This window comes from Physeter macrocephalus, chromosome 18 (assembly GCF_002837175.3).
Source record: "Physeter macrocephalus isolate SW-GA chromosome 18, ASM283717v5, whole genome shotgun sequence".
NCBI lineage: Eukaryota > Metazoa > Chordata > Mammalia > Artiodactyla > Physeteridae > Physeter > Physeter macrocephalus.
In genome coordinates this window covers 61,643,489-61,653,702 of record NC_041231.1, presented here as the reverse complement: position 1 = coordinate 61,653,702, position 10,214 = coordinate 61,643,489, and the positions used below count along the sequence as shown (strand labels likewise).

At 49.6% G+C, this 10,214-nt stretch overlaps 1 pseudogene; it reads left to right on the top strand.

Annotated features, from left to right (window-relative positions):
- The window catches only part of LOC102993753 (serine/arginine-rich splicing factor 3-like), a 4,027-nt pseudogene extending 1,194 nt beyond the window's left edge, over positions 1-2,833 (top strand).
- Positions 2,834-10,214: the final 7,381 nt, after the last annotated feature.

Sequence of the window (10,214 nt, the reverse complement as noted above, 5' to 3'; positions counted from 1 at the left end):
GTCTTCCTGTCCCTCTCTCCCTGTCCCTCTTTCCCTGTCCCTCTTTCCCTGTTCTGCTCTCTACCTCTTTCCCTCTCCCTCTCTCTCTCCCTCTCCTCTCCATCTGTCTCTCCCTCCCTCCCTCCCTCTCCTGCCTCTCCCTCTCCCTCCAACTCTCCCTCTCCTTCCATCTCTCCATCTCCCTCAATCCCTTCCAGAGAGGGACAGATGGAGGGAGAGGCAGAGACGTGGAAGAGGAAGAGAGGGAGAGGGAGAGGGAGGGGGGAGAGAGGGAGAGAGAGAGAGATCTCTTCCTCCCTCGCTCTCCCTCTCTCCTCCTTCTCTCCCTCACCCCCTCTCCCTCTCCCTCCCTCTATCACTTTCCCTCCTTCTCACTCTCCCTCCCTCTCCCTCTCCCTCTCTCCCTCCCAGAGAGGGAGAGACAGAGGGAGAGGTACAGGGGGGAGAGAGGGAAAGGGAGAGGGAGAGAGGGAGACAGAGAGGGAGGCAGGCACCCTCTCTCCTTCTCCCTCTCTCCCTCTCCGACTCCCCCTCTCCTTCGCTCCCTCCCTCTCCCTCTCCCTCCGTCTCTCCCTCTCCCTTCCTCCCTCTAGTAGAGGGAAAGGAAGGGAGGGAGAGGGAGAGATGTCTCTCCCTCCCTCCCTCTCTCCTTCTCCTTCCCTAGCCCTTTCCCTCCCTCTCTCCCTCTCCCTCCCTCCCTCTCCCTCCCTCTGTCTCTCCAACTCCATCTCTCCCTCTCCCTCACTCCCTCCTAGAGAGGGAGAGATGGAGGGAGAGGCAGAGGCCAGGGAGAGGGAGAGAGGGAGAGGGAGAGGGAGAGGGTAAGAGGAGAGAGGGAGAGGGAGGGAGGAAGAGACTTCTCTCTCTCTCCCTCTCTCCCCTTTCCCTCTCCCTCTCCCTCTCCCTCTCTCCCTCTCCCCCTCCCTCTCCTGCTCTCTCTCCTTCTCCCTTCACCTCCTTCCCTCTCCAGAGAAGGAAGGAGGTGGAGGGAGAAAGAGAGGGAGGGAGAGACGGATAGAGGGAGGGAGGGAGAGGTGTCTTTTTCTCTCTCCCTCTATCCCTCTCTCCCTCTCCCTCTCCCTCTCCTGTTCTCTCTCCCTCTCCCTCCACCTCCTTCCCTCTCCAGAGAGGGAAGGAGGTGGAGGGAGAGGGAGAGAGATAGAAGTAGAGGGAGAGTGGAACAGGGAAACAGGGACAGGGAAAGAGGGACAGGGAGAGGGAGAGAGAGAGAAGGAGAGGGAGAGAGGGAGAGGGAAGAGGAAGAGGGACAAAGGGAGAGGAAAGAGGTAAAGGGAGAGGGGGATGGAGATGGAGAGGGAAGAGGGAGAGGCAAGAGGGTGAGGGAGAGAGAAAGAGGGAGAGAAGGAGAGGGAGAGGGAGAGAAAAGAGGAGAAGAAAGAAGGAGAGGAAAGAGGGAGAGAGCGAGGGAGGGAGAGACGGAGGAGAGGAAGCAAGGAGAAAAGAGAGAAAGAGCACACCATCTACATTTCTGTCAAATGACACAGGGGATCCTTACACAACCAGGAGAAAATAACACAGCGAGGCTCTTTCTCAGCTGGAACCGGAACACAGACAGGGCCAAACACCACCAGGCTGTCCACACATGTCCAGCTGCGCCCCAGCCCCATGAATCCCGTCACCAGGGCTCTGAGTGTCTGCTCCAGGGAGATGGGGTTCACCCTCTCGCCTGGGAGGCCGGGCCAAGACAGCAGGGCCCCGGGCTGGACACAAAGGGGGAAAAGCATCCCCACAGGACAGCTTGTGCGAGCAGATTCAGCTGCCAGATTCTGGAGGCCCGGGATCACCCTGTGGCCCGTGAAACCCAGGAGCCACGAGGGTCTTGCATCGTGATTCCTGTCCGTTGGACTGTAAAGTTTATGTAGGGAATCTTGGAAACAGTGGTAAGAAGACTGAATTCGAAAGAGCTTTAGGCTATTATGGAGCACTCTGAAGTGTGTGGGTTGCTAAAAACCCTCCCAGCTTCGCACTTGTTGAATGTGAAGATCCCCAAGATGCAGCCGATGCTGTCCTAGAACTAGATGGGAGAACACTGTGGCTGCCGAGTAAGAGTGGACCTGAGGAATGGGGAAAAGTCAAAATCGTGACCTCCTCCTTCTTGGGGTCGTCGCCCTCAAGATGATTATCGGAGGACGAGTCCTCCACCTCCAACACATCTCCAAGATGGAGAAGCTTCTCCCTCAGCCAGAGCAGGTCCCTTTCTAGATATAGGAGAAGAGAGAGATCACTGCCCCAGGAGAGAAATCACAAGCCGTCCCGATCTTTCTCTAGGTCTCCTAGCCGATCCAGGTCGAATGAAAGGAAATAGAAGACCACTTTGCAAGAGGAGTGGTGTACAGGAAATAACTTCATTTGACAGGAGTATGTACAGAAAATTCAAGTTTTGTTTGAGACTTCCGAAGCTTGGTGCACTTTTAAAATGTTTTAGCTGGTCACATTGGTTTGTCTCTTGGGACAGTGACACATAAAGGTGTCATTCTCTGTGGTTTGAAATGGGTCATATGAGACATGTAATATGAAGAATTGTTACTTTACAATGTTCCCTTAAGCAAAATTGAATTTGCTTTGAAATTTTGGTCTTACCTAGACTGATAATAAAACTCTAACTCCTGCCCACCTAAAGTGTGATGTTTACTATTATGGAAACAACACTGGCAAACATTGAAAAGACTTTATGTAGCTGGGATATGGTATGCAGCTGTAGTTAAGCAAGCAGTCTTTAAAATGTGCTGTGAACACAAGCCAGCAGGTAAAATTTAAAGCTGCACCCTTTCCCTAGATTAGAGGTTTAAAAATTCCACTAGTCTTCACACTGGACAAGAGGTTGTCCAGTGAGTTTAGAATCTAAGAAGTTTCTAGGAAGTTAGTTTACCTTTGAGTTACGTCATAAGTCCCCTCTGTGATTGCTGTACATGAATACATAGCTCTTTGTAATATTTTTTGGAAATTGAGATTATCAAGATACCAATGTCCTGCCAGATTAAGAGTATATTGTAGAGTTGAACTTTGAGTTAATGTGCAATTTTTTTTTCATGCTGTCATTTGTAATATGTTTTGTGAGAATCCTTGGGATTAAAGTTTTGGTTCCAAAAGAAAAAAAGAAAAGAAAAGAATCTGCCTGCCAATGCAGGGGACAAGGGTTCGAGCCCTGGTCCGGGAAGATCCCACGTGCCGCAGATCAGCTAAGCCCGTGGGTCACAACTACTGAGACTGCGCTCTAGATCCTCGGAGCCACAACTACTGAGCCCCTATGCCACAACTACAGAAGCCCGCACGTCTAGAGCCCGTGCTCCAAAACAAAAGAAGCCGCCTTAATGAGAAGCATGTGCCCGCAACGAAGAGGAACCCCCACGATACTGGCCAGGTGATCAAGAGTAAAATCGTTTGTCACAAGTCCCGTTGATGGTGTGTATCCTTGATGTGACCTGAGGAGAATGGCATTTTTATTTCTGTCTGAATCTTCTGCCCCAAACCCCATAACTCCAGACCAACCATAAGAAAAACATCATAAGACAAACAGACCAACAAATTGAGGGACAAAATACCTGACCAGTCCTCCTCAAAACTTTCAAGGTATCAAAACCCAGGCACGTATGAGAAATGTCACAGCCCAGGAGACTGGGACAGAGAAAGGATGTTAGGGGAATACTAGGGAAATTCTAATAAAGTGTGGACTTTAGTTAATAATAATGTATCCATCTTGGTTCCTCAGTTGGATAAACATATCGTACCAACATACTAACATGTTGGAAATAAGGGTAGTGGGTCGGGGTCCACGGCACTCTGTACACTCTGTACACTCTGTACAGATCTTTGCAACTTTTTTGTGACTCTAAGCTATTCTAAAATTAAGCGAGTACTAAACAGAGATAAGAATGTGATTTCCCTGATTTGAACATGCCTGAGTTTCTTTTCATGGTCACATTTTTGCTCTCTGGATGTGTCTTGGAATCACTAGCAAAGCAGTTGCCAGCCCCTGGGAAGATGTGGCTGGTTTGCAGGTGGCTTGCTCTGGAGCTGAAGACCATGGTGGGAAGTCTGCAGCCTCGGGCTGCACTTAGAACCATGGGACAGGATGGGCCAGCTCAGTTAGGGATGGAACCTATAAATAAACCTTTTTTTCTTTTCCATTATGGCTTATCACAGGATATTGAATATAGTTCCCTGTGCTAGACAGTACGACCTTGTAGTTTATCCATCCTATATTTAATAGTTTGCATCTGATAACCCCAAACTTCCAATCCAACCCTCCCTCACTCTTTCTCCCCCTTGGCAACCACAAGTCTGTTCTCTATGTCTGTGAGTCTGTTTTTGTTTCGTAGACGAGTTCATTTGTGTCGAATTTTAGATTTCACACATAAGTGAGATAATATGATATTTGTCTTTCTCTTCTGACTTACTTCACTTAGTAAGATAATCTCTAGGTCCATCCACGTTGCTGCAAATAGCATTATTTCATTCTTTTTATGGCTGAATAAATAAATAAATAAATAAATATACAATAATAATATTGTATATATGTACCACATCTTCTTTATCCATTCATCCATCAGTGGACATTTAAGTAGCTTCCACGTCTTGGCTATTGTAAATAATGCTGCAATGAACATTGGGGTGCATGTATCTTTTCTTTCTTTTTTCTTTTTCTTTCTTCTTTCTTTCTTTCTTTCTTTCTTTCTTTCTTTCTTTTTCTCTCTCTTTTTCTTTCTTTCTCTTTCTCTCTTTCTTTCTCTCTCTCTTTTTTTTTTTTTTGTCACACGGCATGTGGGATCTTAGTTCCCTGACCAGAGATGGAACCCATGGCCCCTGCACTGGAAACATGGAGTCTTAACCACTGGACGACCAGGGAAATCCCAGGGGTGTATGTATATTTTTTAATTAGAGTTTTCTCCGGATCTATGCCCAGGAGTGGAATTGCGGGACCCTATGGCAGCTGTATATGTTCTCTGGAAGTCTCACATCAACCACCTGCACTCCAATCCTTGCTCTCAACGTCATCTTCGGGGAACCCAACCTGCGACAGGGACCTTGACAAGAAGAAATGGCTCAGGGAAAAGCTACCTGCACAGGGAGGAGATAGAGGCCATCGCCCCTGGGGTGCAGCGGGGAGAGTGGGCAGAGATTTGTCATTTCACCCCCAATACTCATCTCAGCCCTCCTGGCTGCCCCACTCTAGGTCACCTCGGGATACAGAGGTGACCCGGTTAGAGTCCCTGTTTGTTCAGGTATCTAGGGGCACCAGCGGGTCTGAATAATATTAGTGCAGGGTCTCCCCCAAAGCACTGGCGTTATTCGGGGCGGGTCATCCTCTGCTGGGGGCCCCTCCTGGGCACTGTGTGGGGTTCAGCAGCATTCCCGGCCCCACCCATTTGATTCCAGGGGCCCGTCCCCGCCAGTTGTGACAACCACAGATTTTCCCCAGACATCACCGAAGAACTGGGTGAGGTGGGGGCAGGATGGCTCTGGGGGAGGACAGCTGTGTTGAAGCAACCAGCCTGGCCCAGGGCAAGGTCTGCCCCAATCCCGTCAGCGCCTGCATTTAGAACTGCCCCTTCCCTCTCCCACCTCCCCTGCCCTGCAGTGGTCTCCGAGACATCATCCCCATGTAATAAATCACACCTTCTCAGCTTACTGTTTGCTGCCCTCGCTAGAACGTGAGCTCTTTGAGGACAGGGATGCTGTTACGTCCCAGCACGTAGAAGAGTGTCTGCTGTGTAGTAGATGCTTCATAAATACTTGCTGAATAAAGGAGTTGAATAAAGGGATGAGTGGATGAATGAATGAAGGTTACAATGGAAGGAGCGGGGAGATTCCCTTTCTGGCTCTTGGGGGTTGGGAAATCAAGTGAAAGATCCGTCCTAAATAGGCTGACCAGACTTCTGGGGTTCCCCTGGACTGAGGGTTTCCCCAGAGTTCCAGCGCTCAAACCTGAGCGGTCCTGGGCAAACTGGGAGCGGGTGTTGGTCACCCTATCTAAACACAGTAACAATTCCAACTGCAATAGCAATGACCAATGACCTCTACGGTCTTACTGACCAGGCACAGTTCTTTACCTGGCAGGGAAGGGTGGGCCGGGATTGGAATTCTGGTGATCCAGGGCGGGTGAGGGCACACCCTGGGCTTGTGTAGGGGAGTCCAGGAAGGTTCTGGAGGAAGTGACAGTGACACAGGAAGGAGGGAGGAGTCTAAGGAAGAACGTCGCACAGGATAACGTGTGTCAATGGCCCTGGGCCCAAGGTCACACCTGACCAGGGCTTGCTGTTTTCTTTTTTCTCATTTACTTTTTCCCACATGGATATGCAATTGTCCTAATGCCATTTATTGAAAAGTCCTTAATTTCCCCACTTTCTGTCATATCAGGTTCTCATATATCTGTTTCTGGACCTTTATGCTATATACCATAGAGCTATACGTCCCATCCTTGCACCACTAGGGCTGTTTCATCACTATAACTTCAATTTTCATTCATTTTGGGGGCCATGCTGTGCGGCATGTGGGAACTTATCTCCCTGACCAGGGATCGAACCCGCGCCTCCTGCAGTGGAAGCTCGGAGTCTTAATCACTGGACCTCCAGGGAAGTCCCCAGGGCTTGCTGTGACATCCATCGAATGGTGGCGGGTGGGAGCAGCTGTCTGTGAGCCATCCTGTGTAGAAATGCAGGGTGGAGGGGACGACAGCTGGAGAGGGAGGGGAAGAGGTGGAGGAGGGAGAGAGGGAGGGCGGGTGAGAGACAGACAGAGAGTTTCCGGAGACAGTAGCTCTGGCCGTGTCCTAGGGCATGAACGCTGAAAATAGCTCCTAGTGCCGGGAGCCTTGGAGCGGGAGCCTGGGAGCCAGGGTGACTGCTCTCCTCCCTGGTGTGTGTGTGGGGGGGTGGCTCTGGGCTTCTCAGGCTGGGAATGGGGTGCACGGAGCAGGGACGGATCAGGGACCCTTCTCTCTGCGACCTCGTGGGCCAGCCTTAGCTCACAAAGCTGAGCCACTCCTGGCCCTACGAGTGGGGGCTTATCCTCCTTGTCCCCTGGATCATACCCCCTCACACACAACTTCCCCTTGTGTGCTCCCAGCAACCAAGAGAATCTGTTTTTTAAAGATTTGGGGGAGGAGGGTAAACATACAAACAAGAGCAGAATGGATACTTTTTCAGAATGTGAATGGCTCTGTGTAACCCCACCCCCACCAGGGTAACAAGTCCTGACCTCTAGCACCCTTGACAAGTCAGCCTTGGTCTGGGCTTGTGGACTCACGGAAGCTTCCTCATCCCCTCCTTCAGATCCCGTCTCTCCCTCGGCGTCTTTGTGACAAGCACCCGGGGAAGTGGGACTGCTAGGCTGTACTGCTGCTAGAACTCCACCTGGGCTCCACCAGGCTCCAGCCCCCTGCCCTGTGCACCTCTCTGACCCTGAGGCACCTCAACTGGTAGGAGCGGCATTACCTTCCCTCCCTGGACTTGTGACACTTAAGGGAGACACCGAAAGGACAAGCGTTTGGCTCCCTGGCTGGCAAAGAGCAGGTGCTCAATTGTCATAAGTGTCCCTATCAGTGAGGGGTCTCCAGACAAACAGAATCCATAGGGTGTGTGTGTATATACACACACACGTACATATGTACATGCATACAAAAATATACAGCTGTGTATATATGCAGTATGCATACACACATATACACATATAGTGTATACAATACACACATACATATATACACACACATATATAAAATGCACAGTTTGTATGTGTACAGTATGTATACACACATATACACATAATATATACAATACATACATATACACTATACATACACACATATAAAATGCATAGTTTGTATATATACAGTATGTACACATACGTATAACATATGCAACATACACACCTAGGTACATATATATCATATGTATATACACACATACAAAGATATTTAGGTGTGTATATATACACTATACACACATACACATATAATATATGCAATACATACACGTGCATACATATAGACACACATTCACATCTACATATAAACGCATATATCATAAAAATATATATGTACTGTATATATAAATTCATCATATATATACATACATATATATAAGATATATACACATACATATATACAATGTATACACACACATACACACCTATATGGAAATATGTGCATGTACATACACATATAAATACATACGCAAGTGTGTATATATATAGTACATACATATATACATATAATACCTATACAACATATACACATATAGGTATACAACATATATACACACCTATATATAAATATACACTGTATACATACATATATATAGTGTACATATACTGTATATATACACACACCCATATATCAATATATGGGTGTGTGTATATATATAGCATGTTCACATTTATAATATGTATACTATATATATATATACACATACATACATGTGTACAATATATACACACAAACATATAGGCTTGTATGTATACTGTATATAGTACTTACACATATACTACAAACGCACACACATATAAACATATGTGTATACATATATATAACATGTATACACACATATACAAATTAATAGGCTTGTATATATTCAGTATTTTTACATATATAGTTTTGTTTTAAGGAGTTGACTCATGTGACCGTGAGGCAGGCAAGTCAGGGCAGGACTCTGGGCTGGAGACACAGGGAAGAGCTGATGTCCCAAGGCCATTGGAGAAACAGTTCCCTCTTTCTAGGGAACCTCATTTTTCTCTCCTGTCCTTCAACTGATGGACCAGGCCCACCGACGCCGAGGCATTGACAATCTCCTTTACGCAAAGTGGACCAATTTCAGTGTTAATCTCTTCTGAAAAATACCTTCCTGGCCACATCTGGAATAATGTTTGTGGTTGCCGGGGCCCCACGCAGTGCGCACATGAGATTAGCCATCCCCGTGGCGATAATGACACTTTTTCTCCCTTGACCATTGTCACTACTATTCCAATTAATATATTCAGTATTTTTACATATATAGTTTTGTTTTAAGGAGTTGACTCATGTGACCGTGAGGCAGGCAAGTCAGGGCAGGACTCTGGGCTGGAGACACAGGGAAGAGCTGATGTCCCAAGGCCATTGGAGGAGCAGTTCCCTCTTTCTAAGGAACCTCATTTTTCTCTCCCGTCCTTCAACTGATGGACGCCTAGGCATTGACAACCTTCTTTACGCAAAGTGGACCAATTTCAGTGTTAATCTCTTCTGAAAAATACCTTCCTGGCCACATCTGGAATAATGTTTGTGGTTGCCGGGGCCCCACGCAGTGCGCACATGAGATTAGCCATCCCCGTGGCGATAATGACACTTTTTCTCCCTTGACCATTGTCACTACTATTCCAATTAAAATGGCAGTGCCATGAGGGCAGGGCATTTCCTTTTTTGCCAGTACTGAGCGTCCAGGGTCTGGTGCCTAGCATAGGCTAAATACACGGCATTTTTGTGAACAGACGCCGGGATTCCGGCTGTCATTGTTAATGAGGAATTATAGTCTTATTATTGGGGGGTGGGTGTCACGGTACGTCAAGGGCGGGAGTCGAACCCGCCACCCCAGGCCCCGAGGAGTCTCCTCGGGTCCCCACTTCGGGCCGGTGGGGGTGGCCGGGGGCAGCCGAAGATGTGCGTGCGTGCGTGCGTGAGAGCGGGCGAGTCCATGGGGCGGCCGCGCGCGCCGCGAGTGGTTCAGCCCGGCCCCCGGCTCATTGTCCTCGCCTCACGCTGGCCCGAGTTCGCGGCAGCGCTGGAGGCCCCGGGCCTGTGACCACAAAGAGGGAGCCGGGGGCCGAACGGGAGCGCGGCGGCGGCGGCGGCGGCCCAGGCCAGGCCCCCTCCCCTCAGCATCCCGCCCGCCCGCCCATCTGCCCTGCCCTGCCGGCGGCGCCGCGCCCCTCCCCCAACCGCCGGACTAGCACGGTGCGGGGGCCGCGCGCGAAGACATGGGGGAGAAGCTGGAGCTAAGGCTGGAGTCGCCCGTGGGGGCCGAGCCCGCTGTCTACCCGTGGCCGCTGCCGGTGTACGTAAGTGCCGCCCGTCCCCTCCTCCCGGAGCCCCGGCCCTCTTCCCCCACGGCGCGCGCTGAGCCCACCGAGAAACGGAGCGACTCGAGTCGCCACACCCTCTTTGGAGCCCCCCTTCCCGCCCCGCCGTGGTTCTCCGCGGCCGGTTCCCGCCCCCGCGCCCCGGGGGG